Here is a 13,988-nt window from a genome sequence, read left to right as displayed (position 1 = left end):
ATAGGCAAATGTTTGTGCAAAGGTTAGATTAAAACCTGGAGTTGCTCTTGAGTGCCTGAGTAGCAGGTATTTACAGACTCAGCCAGAGAAAGGATGAGATAGCAGGACAAAACATTTCTTCTCAGTCATGTGGAAGCCGTGTATGGGATTCTCAGGTGGCAGAGATTACAGTTGTTACCTTCCAGAGAACAGAATTTTGTTACCTGTTTTTGTGAATAGGTCAACGCCAGCACAAATATCACACTATTGGCTCACTGGAGAGGTGATGGGAACAGAACTCAGAATAAAAGTGTAAGACTCCAGTGAAAACACTGAAAAAGTAAAAGGAGCTGTGAATGTGAGATCTTAATGCAACTGCAACAATTTGGCAACACAGGTGTTAATCCACACCCTGGTTTGTGAAAAGGGTACACATCCCCTGGGCCTCCTCTGCCTCTCCCAGATAACTTGTGGCCAGTTTTGTTGATTGAGTACACTGGTAAATGACTCTTTCCTCCCACCCAAGTCCCTATCCATCTTACCTATCACAACACCATAAAGTGGACATTATGAGCCCCACCTTACAGCTGTGTAAAAAGAGGTACAGAGAGGATAAATAACAAGGTCGTACTGTATAGCACAGGGAACTATATTCAATATCTTGTGATAAACCATAATGGAAAAGAATACAAAAAAGATGTATATATACACAGCAGAAATTAACACAACATTGTAAATCAACTATACCTTAACTGAAAAAAATAAAAAATAAAAGAGGTACAGAGAGGTTAAGTGTCTTTCCTTGGGTTACAAAGCTAATGACATAGGAGAGCTGGGTTTTGAACCCAGGACTCAAACACCAATGTCTGGCCTCCTACCTTTTCTCTGCTATCTTTTTTTTTTTTTTTTTTCGGTACACGGGTCTCTCACTGTTGTGGCCTCTCCCGTCATGGAGCACAGGCTCCGGACGCGCAGGCTCAGCGGCCATGGCTCACTGGCCCAGCCGTCCCACGGCATATGGGATCTTCCCCGACCCGGGGCACGAACCCATATCCCCTGCATCGGCAGGCGGACTCTCAAACACTGCGCCACCAAGGAAGCCCTCTCTGCTATCTTTTAAAACACAGTATCTCTAGGTCAATAGTCATTAGTTATATATGACTATTTAAATTAATTAAAATTAAACTCAATAAAAACTTCAATTCCTCACTAGCCATACGTCAAGTGCTCAACAGCCATGTGTCGTTGCCATATTGGACAGCACAGATGTAGAAGGTTTCCATTATCACAGAAAGTTCTAATGGACAGTGCTGTTAGCACATTACTGTCATGCATCAGGAAGATACAGTTAGACACATGAAATGCTTACCTTTACCTGATTCCGCCCCTCTTTTACCTTTATTGTCTAATTCTGAATAGTCTCTCTAGGCCCCCTTCAGTCTTCTGCCTAAGCACACAGAGGGCATACCTGGGACTGGCCTGCTGGCTCTGCAAGGCACTCAGCAGACAGGGCAGACGCCAGGATTGTGAAGACAAAGAAGGATGCCCGACACTTTGTCCAAGCACAGGAGACAGCAGTTCTGAAGCAATCTGCAGTGACAGCACCAGGGTGGGAAGTGAACAGCCTGTTTCTGCAAATCTTCTGTATTTTTGCCAGATCTGTCAGAAGTAAACAGAAGCAGAAAGGATAAAGGGAGAAAGTCAGAAGTGAAGTGAGGGGAAAGACAATAGTGGGGCTGAAGATACCAAAAACTTGGTAATCAAATGGTCTTCTTCTAGTTCTTCCAGGCACAGAAGTTGATCCTCCAAAACCATGAAGGAGAGAGACTTCATGTGCCATTCCTATAGTGGGAGGAATTTAATAGTCACTCTCTTAAAACACCCACCAAACATGAATTTATACAATTATACAATCCTGGATCGACTTATGTGTTAAAACTATATCCTCCTGATGATTAAGACTCTAGAATAAGTCTTGAAATAAGGTGTTACTTTAAAAAAAAAAAAAAGAAAAAAAAGAAACAGATAAAGGCCATGAGTGACATTTCTCCACACCTGTTCCTATCAACCCCTACTCTTTGGTCCTCAGGCTGTACTAGATCTTCAGAAGCCCCCACTTTGGTACTCACCCTTCCCCAGCAGTTCTATATACCCATGGGAGAGTTATTTGAGGACCAGTAAAGCTTTTGGCACTTTCTGACATCATACCATCTAAGCTATAAATTGTCCACCCCATCTAAATGTAACAAGTTTTACCCTCATTGCTTTTCTGGCTATGTTTCTCCAGCTCTTTGTGTAATTTAGGAAGTAGCATCTTCAGAACATTATAAAACACCCCTTAAGTAATCTGGAGGTACTCTTTTGCAAGACCCTGCCTCACTCGTGTGACTATTATTTTAAAATACTGCCTCTGGATTCTTGGTCTTTAATTTGAAACTTTTATAGCTGCTTCAGCACTTCCTTCCCAGAGAGAGCCTGTGGCCTTGCTCCAAACAATACTACATGTCTTCCTCTAAGTATCTGGGTTTGTTTTGGTTTCCTGCAACCGAGCTGTCACTCTGAACAGCTAGAGTCAAAGCCCGTTGTGGAGGAAAACAGGAATAGGCCTATGCAGCAGCATACACAGAGCCAAGGAGCTTGGAAACCACCTGGAGGAGCAGCTGGGTGAAAAGAGGCAGGCTTCCCTGGGATTCCAGGTCCCACCCTACTGGGACACAAATGACACTGGAGGCCTGTGCTTAAAGTTTCTCAAGGGCCTGGCACTTAGCTCTGCTGTCCCAGTGACTCACATGATAATTTTCCAGGCCTTCAAACTGGGTCAACAAGCTTTGTTTGTCCAAAAAGCTCCCCTGGGAGGACACTAGAAGAAAAGCAGGCTGAATGGGGATGTTTGGCCAGGTGATTCTTTTTGCTGGCTTTTAGCCTGAGGAAATATTACCAGTATTCAGCCCAAGAGTTTGGAGAATTAAAAGCTGCCAAGCATCTGGGCTGGATCAACATACACCAGAGTTATTGGTTAAGGGTTAACCATACTGCTAGTGGTGGCTCTTGCCATTCAAGAACAAAACAGATAACTTGGGAAGGCCCTAAATCAAGATGTCCACTTCTCATAGATAAGAAAGACAGCAAGGTTGTGCTATGAATCATAGAAGCTTCCATTAACTCTGTGTGACCTGATCAATTTCTTTATTTATTAAGCAATGGAGTCATCCTGCAGCAGTATTTCTCAAATTTGAGAAATCACAGACCCCAAGAACATATCTGAAGATGTACAGACCCAAATTTTTATAACTTAGAATTAAAAGTTTCTCATAGTGAAACAGGAGGGAAGGGGGCAGGGCACAAACTTTAAAAGAATGACATAGACATAGGGCATGACAAAAACTGGTTAGAACAAACTAGATCCAAGATGGCAGAAGATTTGACTTCCAGTGGACCTTGAGCCTCATTACACCCTCATTGTAATACATTAGCATAAGCTAAGTGACACACCCACCAGTGCCATGACAGTTCTGAGGCCAACCATCAAAGATCAAAAAGTGGGTGGTGGCCCAATTCCTGGAAATCTCCACCCCTTTCCCAAAATACTTAGAATAATCCTCCCCCTCATTAGCCTATGAAATTACCCACCCCTATAAAAACTGACAACTTCATACCCTGGTACTGTTTGGCCTTCTGAGATGGCCCAAACTCTGTCTAGGGAATGTGTTGTCTCTAAATAAATCCACTACTTACTTATCACTGTCTCTCACTGAATTCTTTCTGCGATGAGACATCAAGAACCTGAGCTTCATTAAGCCCTAAGACCAGGTGTGTGATCTCAGTTAAAAGACTGTGGGTTCAAGTCCCAATCTGGGTTTTGGCTGGGTTCGAGTCCCAGCGCATGGGTTCAAGTCCCAATCAGAGTTACATAGTTTCAGCAGCAGCATTACTCACAGTGGCCAGAAAGTGGAAACAAACAGAAAGCGAGCAGGACCCTGTGGGGCCATCCCATGTACAAATCCTTTCCATATCCCCTGTTTTTTGTTTGTAGGAAATAGGCTTCTTTCAGCCTCCTAGACCTTGCATGAGTTCCAAAGGGCAGATTCAAACAGTTGTTAATCAGGAAAGGGAGGGAATGCAGAAACAGGGGAGGAGCAGTCAATAAACAATAGTGCAGGGACCAGGTCCTGGTTCCTTCTGAAGGAATATACCTAACAAAATCTTTGAGTTCTTCTGCAGGAACCCAAGCAGAGGATGGTAACTTAAGGTTGAGCACAAGATTCCTGAAACACCACCCTGTTAACTCACCACCAATCAACGGGAAGAAAGCCACACACCCTGTAGCCCTCATCCCAAATTTTGCCCATGGAGGAGTTCAGGTTTTTTTGAGCACAAGCCATGCATTCTCTCGCTTGGCCCTGCAATAAATCTTTCCGTGCTCTAAACTCCGAAGTTTTGGTTTGTTTGGCCTCACTGTGTGTCAGGCACATGACCTTGCATTCCGTAACAAAATGGGATACGATGGGAAAATATTCAGCCGTTAAAAAAGAAATAAAGTGCTGATACATGCTACAACATGGATGAACCTTGGAAACATCCTAAATGAAAGAAGCCAGACTCAAAAGCCACATATTGTATGATTTCATTAATATAAAATGTCCAGAATAGGCAAATCCAAAGAGAGAGAAAGTAGATTAGTGGTTGTCAGGGGTTGGGGAGGAGAGGGAGCAGGGATGGAGAAATTTTCCTCTACCCTTCCAGGTTCTTCTGGCTGGTCTAAGAATTAAACTGACATGAGACAGATTAACAGGAGAAAATCAAACAAAGTTTAATTACATGCATATGTGGGAGAGACCCAGGAAAACTGAGTAACTCACCAAAATGGCCTCACCTTAAATACCATCATCAGCTAAAGACGAAAGGTGTTTAGAGTGGGGAGAGTCAGTTTGGGGAGGTTACCTGGAAAAGTACAGTAAACAAAGGGGATGGTGATGCAGATTTAAGTTGCCTTCCCACTGATGTTTATAGAGATTTATTTGGTCATATTCTTCCAGGTAGAAGGGGGAGATTTCCCTTACAAATGTAAACGTTTCTTATGAAAAGGCAACTCCTACTTGGTTTTCAGAGCCCTTCCCTGTCTGCTGTTTACCAGAAAATAACCAGCTTAAAACAATCAATATGCCAAAGAGACATAGCTCAGGGTGGCAAATTCTGCTCCCCTAAAAGAAGAATAGGTAATGACTGCCAATGGGCACAGGGATTTTTTTAGGAGTAATGAAAACGGTCTGGAATTATATAGTAGTAATAGTTGTGAATCATTAACCTTGTGAACATACTAAAAACCACTGAATTGTACACTTTAAAAGGATGGATTTTATGGTATGTGAATTATATCTACATTTTTTTAAAGTTATGTGATATTATTTTAGTTGATAACTGGGTGCCAAGATAAGTACTTTGTGTGGAACAGTAAATCCTTGTTTCCAGACTCACTTATAAGGTGGCTAGCCAGGTGATCTGGAAGGCATTTATGTTAACTTTGGAATGTGATAGAAGGATATCTAAAATTTTAAATATTCATAGATAACTTCTAGACTCCAAGAACTCATCAGTGGAACTCCCAAGGGTCCATGAACCCAGGTTTGAGAAACATTGGCCCAGATAACCTTCCAGGACTTTTTACCCTTTTACATGCTATGTGATCAGAATTTTCAGTAAGTTGCTTTCCAAAGACAAAGTCTGGTCAGGGACACTTTAGAATTTACAAGTCCCTTGGCTAAGTCTTGGTAACATAAGCAAATTACTCTAGCTACACTCCAGGTAATTGATTAAACATGTGATCTACGAAGTTGGAAATGCATAAACCCCATAAGATGAAGAAGGAATTTGATACTGAAACCAAGCAGGACCCTGTAGGGCTCCTGGGCACAGAAGCCTTTCTGTGTCCCCCATTTCTTGTTTGTAGGGAATAGATTCCAGCCTCCTTGATCTTCCCTAAGTTGCAAAGGGCAGATTCAAACAGCTGCTAATCAGGGAAGAAAGAGGATGCAGAGACAAGGGAGGAGCAGTCAAGAAACAATAGTACAGACTTGGGGCAGGGTCCTGGTTCCACCTCAAGGGATACACATAACAATATCTTTGAGCTCTTCTACAGAACTAAAACCCTCAACAAATGGAAGATGTTAACTACTTGATGAAGCATTTTTTTTTGGCTGTGCTGCACAGCATGTGGGCTCTTAGTTCCCCAACCAGGGATTGAACCTGTGCCCCCTGCAGTGGAAGCGTGGAGTCTTAACCACTGGACCACCAGGGAAGTCCTGATGGAGCACTCTTAATTCCAGAGAAGGTCACAGTTTGATAACCTTGAGAACCAGAGAAGCTCATCAGGAGACCACCTGAGGCCAGATTAAGTGAACCAAAGGGGAGTTCCCTGGTGGTCTAGTGGTTAGGATTCTGAGCTTTCACTAGCATGGTCCAGGTTCAATCCCTGGTTGGGGAACTGAGATCTCGCAAGCTGTGTGGTGAGGGAGGGCGGGGGGAGAAGGAACCAGAGAAGCTCATCAGGAGACTACCTGAGGTCACATTAAAGGAGTGCAGGCCCTGCACATACTCTGATCCTTAACAACCCCGCCCTTGAACCATTGCTATAAAACTCCTCACCAAATCCCCACAGGTTGGGACACACAGTTTTTGAGGCACGAGCCCACTGTGTCCCCCTTTGTCTGGCAAAGGAATAAAGCTATTCTTCTCTACTTCACCCAAAACTTTGTCTCCAAGATTCAATTTGCCACTGGTGCACAGAGGCTGAGTTTTCGGCATAAGAGTTTTCGGCATAAATACCAGTTAATCTAACATGGAAAATCCTCTGAGAAGGTATCCCACTGAGGCCTCACTTGGGTCATGGATTGTTTAAACCCGATTTAAACACTATGACCTTCCAAAAGTGTCCACAGCAATGGAATAAAATGGATGTTGTTAACTCAAGTCAGAGGGGAAGGGCAACGGGAGTTTATGTAAGCAAGGGGGCTTTCCCACATGCTCAGTTTGGGCAGGGGCAAAAGTCGAGGAGTACAGGATGTGGTTCACAGATGGCTCTTCTATTTACTTAACTGGAGGGCAACTGTCTTTACTCTCTGATCTTTTGTTTTCCTCACCTAGCAAAATAATCAGAAACTATCCCACCTCTTGGGGTGGTTGTTCAGATGAGTTCAGTTTGTCAAACTTTTACTCAGCATCTGATTTTTATTTATTAGACACTGAGCTAGTGCTTGGAGGAAACCAGAGTGGCCCCTACCTTCAGGGAGCCCACAGCCTGGTGGGGGAGACTACTGTCCTGAGTGTTATGGAAAGAAACTTTATGTTTAAAGGACTCAAACTACTAAAGTGCTATAAAATATATGGTAATAATATATCTTTATTATCCAATATGAGTCAATAGTTTGTCTGATTCCTGGCTCTGGTTAGTTCTCTAATAAAAATACTTTTGTAGGAACTTCCCCAGTGGTCCAGTGGTTAAGAATCCTCGCTTCCACTGCAGGGGGCATGGGTTTGATCCCTGGTTGGCAAACTAAGATCCCACTCGTTGCTCAGTGCAGCCAAAAAAAACCAAGAATACTTTTGTAGAATTAAGTTTTGAGGCACTTATTGAATATTATTTACCTGGGTATTGACTGAACTCACCATTTTCCATAAAGACATTTTCATGTTGTGCCCACTGGGTGTCTCAATATTTTGCAAGAAAATAGAAAAGCACAATGTTTCTTTTTTTTTTAATATTCATTTTATTTATTTATTTGGTTGCACTGGGTCTTGGTTGTGGCAGGTGTGCTCCTTAGTTGTGGCACATGTGCTCCTTAGTTGCGGCACGTGTGCTTCTTAGTTGCAGCTCACCAGCTCCTTAGTTGTGGCAGGTGGGCTCCTTAGCTGCAGCACGCAAACTCTTAGAAGTCCTGAAAAGCACAATGTTTCCACCTGTGCCTTGAGTCAGCTGTAATATAAACATCACTTGGGGGAACTTCCCTGGTTGTCCAGTGGCTAAGACGCCATGCTCCCAATACAGGGGGCCTGGGTTCAACCCCTGGTCAAGGAACTAGATCCCATGTGTTGCAAGTAAAGATCCCCCATGCCACAACAAAGATCCCAAGTGCCACAACTAAGAGCCGGTGCAGCCAAACAAACAAACACCACTTGACTAAAATCTCAACTACTTTCTAGCAACCATTGTGTAAAATGCCAATAAGTGTAGTTGCCTCTGTTTAAGAAGGGAAGAAGATTTCTTTGTGGATTCTTTCTTCTTCTCATAATCCATGTACCTGCAAACTGCTCTTCTAAGAAAGCCAGGACTAGGAAGACCAGAAGAAATTCTTCCACCAAGTGAATACTAAGACCCTACAGGCAAGAACAAGATAACGAAAATAAATTTTTTAACAAGACCCTATAGGCAGCAGCACTGCATCCCCACTGGTTTCCTGGGCTAATGTTTAGTTGTCATCTGCATATGAGCCGACATCCCAAACTACACCGTAGTATCCGTGTGCCCAGGCAGAATGTGTTCTTCCCTATTTACAGGTGTCAGTCAAAAGAGTCATTTTCACAATACAATCCAGGGTCCCTTGCATTGTGAATTTCAGGGTTGTAAATGACACACAACTGCTTATCCCAGTATTTTTACCTTTGTCGTGCATGACTTTTCTTTAGATAGCCTTTGGCAGAACTCTTTGCCTATGAGTGACATCAGTGAGGAAGATACCAGATAACAAACAGGAGACTGAATGCCTTGAAAAATCTCCTGCAACTTTAAAAGCTCATCTCATCAGGCTTTCACATGCTACTAATGGAAGTATAAATGGATATAAACTTTCTGCAATGCAATTTGGCAATATCTAGTCAAGAATATATTTTAAAAGTGTTTGTCTGTCAGGATCCTAGAAGGAAAGGGATTTCATCCAGGATGGTTCAAATGAAGACTTTAATAAAAGGACTACTTACAGATGGGTAGACCACGTTAAGGGAGTAAACAAGGGATGTTGGGGTCCCCAAAGAAGAGCAACATCCCTAGAGATAAAGGGACAAAGAGAGGAAATAATCTTATGGAACTCAGTAAGAACAGGAACGGTGGAGGAGGAACCACAAAGAAAGAGGGGCAGGGCTGGAGGTGGGAAGAGGCATGCAGCCACTGCCTCACAGCAGGAAGGAGTGAGAAACCTCGACTTCCTTCTCTTCTTGCTTCTTGACCTCCTCCTGGAGCCACCCACTGAATGAATCTCAAGGAAGCCAAAGGGCAAGAGATCCTGGACATGAGATCTGTAAAGACACAGAGCAGAATGAAGAAAGGCAGAAAAGAGGTGGGAGTAGGAATGGAAAATAACCAGCACAAACCTATAATTCCATTTCCAAGAATACATCCTAGGGACGTAATCAAAGATGGAAGCAAGGAAGAATCATATGATAGTATGTTCTTCCATAGTTAAGTATAATAGTGAAAAAATTGAAAACAAGGTAAATCTCCTATAATGGGAGAATAGATAGATATATGACAGTATATCCACACTTCAGAATAGATGGTGCCATTATAAATATTTTTGAAGAATCTGTGATGATATGCAGAAATGCTTACAATAAAATGTTTATTTAAAAAAAGGGGACAGAACTGTATGCACAGTATTAACTCAGTCCCATGAACACCTATATGCAAAGGGAAAAACTCTTAACAATGTTTTTGTTTTTGGGGGATTTTAAACATATAAATTTTAATACAAAAAATAAATGCTATTTTTTAAAAAATTTTATTTAATTATTTATTTGGCTGCACCAGGTCTTAGTTGTGGCACTTGGGATCTTCGTTGCTGTATGAGGGCTCTTTTTAGTTGCGGCATGCGGCCTCTTAGTTGCAGAATGCAGGATCTTAGTTACAGCATGCAGGATCTAGTTCCCTGACCAGGGATCAAACCCAGGCCCCCTGCATTGGGAGTTCGGAGTCTTAGCCACTGGACCACCAGGGAAGTCCCAATAAATGCTATTTTTAAAATATAAAATTAAATTTTAAATATGATTTTAATAAATTAACTGCTACAATAAAATTTAAAATTATACTTGAAGATGTGTAAAAAAATATATTACTCCCCTTTTCTCCTCCCTGCCCAGAACTCCTGACAATGTTAATAATTTTCTTTTTGATAATGGGAATTTTAATTCTTTCTTCACAACTTCCAATATTTTTCCTTTTTCCTTTTCACAATAAGCATATGATACTTTTGTGATCAGAGAAAAAAAGTCAATGCCAGAAAAAGAGAGTCGATCTCACTGAAATGTACTCTACTCAGTTTAAAATATTGATAAGGGACACAGCAAGTTTAAGTAAATTAAAACCAGTGACATGAAGGGTGAATCTCAATCTGTGACTACTTGATATCTGGACAAAAGTGAAAGAAAAATAATCAATTTCTACATGATATCAAATATCCAGATATATTAGATGATTTTGATTTTTGACTACATTTTTAACTCTTCACTTGAATGACAGGCATCATATTAATTCAGCTTTAGTTGGACTCATTCTTATCTTGCAACTCTGGAAAATCCAAGAAATTTCTATAACCTGAAAGTTGTTCCTCATATTGAAATAATAATGTTCTGTCTTTTAATTTTTTCTCTTTTTGGCCATGGCATGCAGGGATTGAACCTGTGCCCCCTGCATTGAGAACGTGGAGTCTTAACCACTGGACTGCCAGCGAAGTCCCTCTCTTTTAAATTTTATCATTTACTCTTCAGTATCATTTTTAACTATATTTTATTTTTTATCAATTATTAAGTAACACAAAAATACATTCTTGTTTTAAAGTTCCAAACAATACAAAGAATACAAGTGTGCTTTGGCCACCTGCTCACACTTGGTCTCCTTCCCCCACGCAACCTGTTTTCAGTTTGTCATGTAACTCTAAAGACACTTGCTTATTATTTACATTAATATATATGCATATAGAATATATAGTTTCATTTTCTAAGTAAATGATGTTTTATTGTACACATTATTCTGCAACTCACTTTTTTCTCCTGTTGAAGCTCCACTTCATTTTTTTACACTGGTTACACAGTTTCCCACGGTTTGATTATTCCAATTTATCTGACTACTACTGGTTGATGGCTATTTGGGTTGTTTTTAGTTATCTGCTATTTCAGACAATGCTGTAGTGAAAAACCTTGTGCGTGTCTCTATGTGTCTATATGCGTGCACTATTTCTCTAAGGGAGCTAATGCAAAATGGAATTTCTGGTTTGAAAGGTATGTGCCCTTAAATTTTTACTTGGTACTATCGAGCAGCCTTCCATACAGGTTTATCGATTTACACTTCCAATAAGAAGATGAAAAGATGCCAAGCCTCACTAATAACCAGGAAAATGCAAATTCAAATAAGATACCATTTTTACCATTTGGGGTTCACAAATTTAAAAGGATTGATAATGCCAAGTGTGGAGGAGGAAAGAGTCATGTATCCCCACATAAAGTTGTTTTTACAGCCAGCATCCACATATCAGGGAAGGTTCCGTGGAGACTTACTATTAAAAGTGATTATGCTAAACTGTTGTGATAAGTAAACAAAGGACATTTCTGTTACAGGATCATTGGTTTTTATATGCGCTAATAGCAGCCCTGCTGTTAACATATATTCACTCAGAGCATTTTTATCAGGTATTCTTGTTTTGTAATTACTAATTCCTTTTTTTTTTTTTTTTTGGCTGCACCATGGAGCTTGCAGTATCTTAATTCCTCGACCAGGGACTGAACCTCCCACTGGATGGCCAGGGAATTCCCTGAAATACAAATTCCTTAATTTACCAAGTAGATAAAAATTTCTCCACTTTAATAACCACATTTGGTTTTAAATTTATAAAGTACTTTCACATTCTCATAGGTTCCTTAAATTGATTTCTGCCTCAGTGACAGTGTGAGGTGCTATTTCAGATGAGAAAACTGAGGCTCAGCGAAGTTAAATGATTTTCCAAGGTCACAGTTATAAGTGGAAGGGCTCAGGTCTTCTGACTCCCAGTTCCATTAGCTTCTCACTTTCTTAACTGCTTCTAAAACAAAGGACAGTTGAAGTCCCTTCTGCCTCTTCCGTGGAGCTCAAGGCATCCAAAAGGAACCACAGGGGGCAGCCTGGTGCAGCAGAAGATAGAATAGGCTGAAAGCCTGCGAACTGGCTTTTTGTTTCTATTCTGTGCTTCCCCCAGCTGTGTGACCTTAAATAAGTCATTTAGCCTCACTGGGCCTCAGCTGCCCCTTTCAAAAAATAGACATGATGCTCACTTAGTAGTATTGAAAGAAGAGGTGATGCCATGCAGTTCCTTCTAGTTGTGAGATTTTATTTAAGCCAGACGTAAACTAGGGTTCTTTCTTTGCTCATACATTTTATGAAATACCATTTTCTGCAATGGATTTATTTGAAAATATGAACCCACAATGGAAAAATTTACCATACAATGCTTTCTTTGATTGAAGTCTAAAAATATTCCCTTATCTTTTTTCTTTCTTTCTTTATAAAAAAATCATTATTTGGTAAACCCCTTGCCAAGGCTAGGGAAATCCCCAAGGAACAGCAGCAAACGGTTTCAGGTAGCTGGCTGTGTCTGAAAAGATGTTTTCTGCCTGTATCTCTTACTAGTTGGCGTGATTCCAGTTCCACTTACATTTTTTGTTACCTATTATTACAGATTTTTAAAGTGATTTATTTTCCCATCCTACTTCCAATAGCGTGAAAGCTTTAACCCGAGTTGTTCTTTATAGTTCCAACTTCCATAAGCCAAAGATTTTAAGAGCTGGAAGAAGTCTTAAGAGATCACTTGATCCTGTCCCTTATCTTTGAACAGAAAACATATTTTTTTCCGTTTAACAGAGGAAGCATCCAATGTCCAGAAAACCTGTGACTTACTCAAGGTTTCACAGGTAGCAAGTCTCCTCGTGCGGTACTTATTCCATTCTTAGTGTGTGACAATTTATTGGTGATCCTGGCTCTTCCAGAAAAACCACAATGAAAGTCAAAATGAGTAAACCATATAATCATTGATTTCTTTCATTTTATCACACATCACAAATTCTTCTATTTCTAACCATATTTTGATGCATTATTTATGAGGACCATCTGGTCACAGGTTTGCCAAGAAAACTCTAGAATTTTAAAAGTGTGCTTCATTTTTCCAGGAAACACACTGCATAGCTTGGATTTATCCTTAACCTGATCATTGGTGACTAATGGGGCAAACAGATTTGTTAACTGCAATCTGTTTTTTTAAAAAATTGACCTATAACTAACATATAATAAAGTGCACAAATCTTACATATAAACTAAAAACATTCTTACATGTGCATACACTGTATAGAGAATTATCAGCACCTCTGAACACCCCCTGTGCCCCGTACTAGTCACCACTCTCCAAGGGCAACCACTATTTTAACTTCTATCATCAGAAATTAGTTTTGAAGTTTGGAAAATTCTGGATTTGAACTTCATGGAATCATACAGTATGGACTGTTTTTGTGTTTGCTTTCTCTCATTCAACATTATGTCTGTGAGATTGTTAACTACATTCTAAAAATGCAATCTACTTTCTGGCTCAGTTCCTCAGTGAATCTCTCAAAATTAGGTACATAATATACCAGCTGTACACAGGTGTACATATAAAAAATTCAGTTGAGAAAAGAACTTTTAAAATGACTAGATTAGAATAATCTATACTGCTTGTGTCACTTTCTACTCTTGCATCATCAATTTCCCTCTTCTTTTAAATGGGCTCTCTCTGCTTTTAAATGGGCTCTGATCTATCCAAGTATTCTCTTTTCTTCTCCCATTAATGGATAAATAACATACACAATTTTCTTTTTTTTTTTTTTTTTTGCGGTACGCGGGCCTCTCACTGTTGTGGCCTCTCCCGTTGCGGAGCACAGGCTCTGGACACACAGGCTCAGTGGCCATGGCTCACGGGCCTAGCCGCTCCGCGGCATGTGGGATCTTCCCAGACTGGAGCACGAAC

General features: G+C 40.6%; 1 long non-coding RNA gene across 1 annotated transcript in view; it reads right to left on the bottom strand.

The window, feature by feature from the left end:
- The window catches only part of LOC114904184, a 58,163-nt gene that overhangs the window by 23,375 nt on the left and 20,800 nt on the right, over positions 1-13,988 (bottom strand). The window contains exon 2 of the long non-coding RNA XR_003795891.1: positions 1,448-1,638. This is a non-coding gene — a long non-coding RNA (uncharacterized LOC114904184). The remainder of the gene's footprint in view (positions 1-1,447; positions 1,639-13,988) is intronic.

This window comes from Monodon monoceros, unplaced genomic scaffold, assembly GCF_005190385.1.
Source record: "Monodon monoceros isolate NGI ecotype Baffin Bay Population unplaced genomic scaffold, NGI_Narwhal_1 Super_Scaffold_21, whole genome shotgun sequence".
Taxonomy (NCBI): Eukaryota; Metazoa; Chordata; class Mammalia; order Artiodactyla; family Monodontidae; genus Monodon; species Monodon monoceros.
This window is presented reverse-complemented; position numbering and strand designations above follow the sequence as displayed.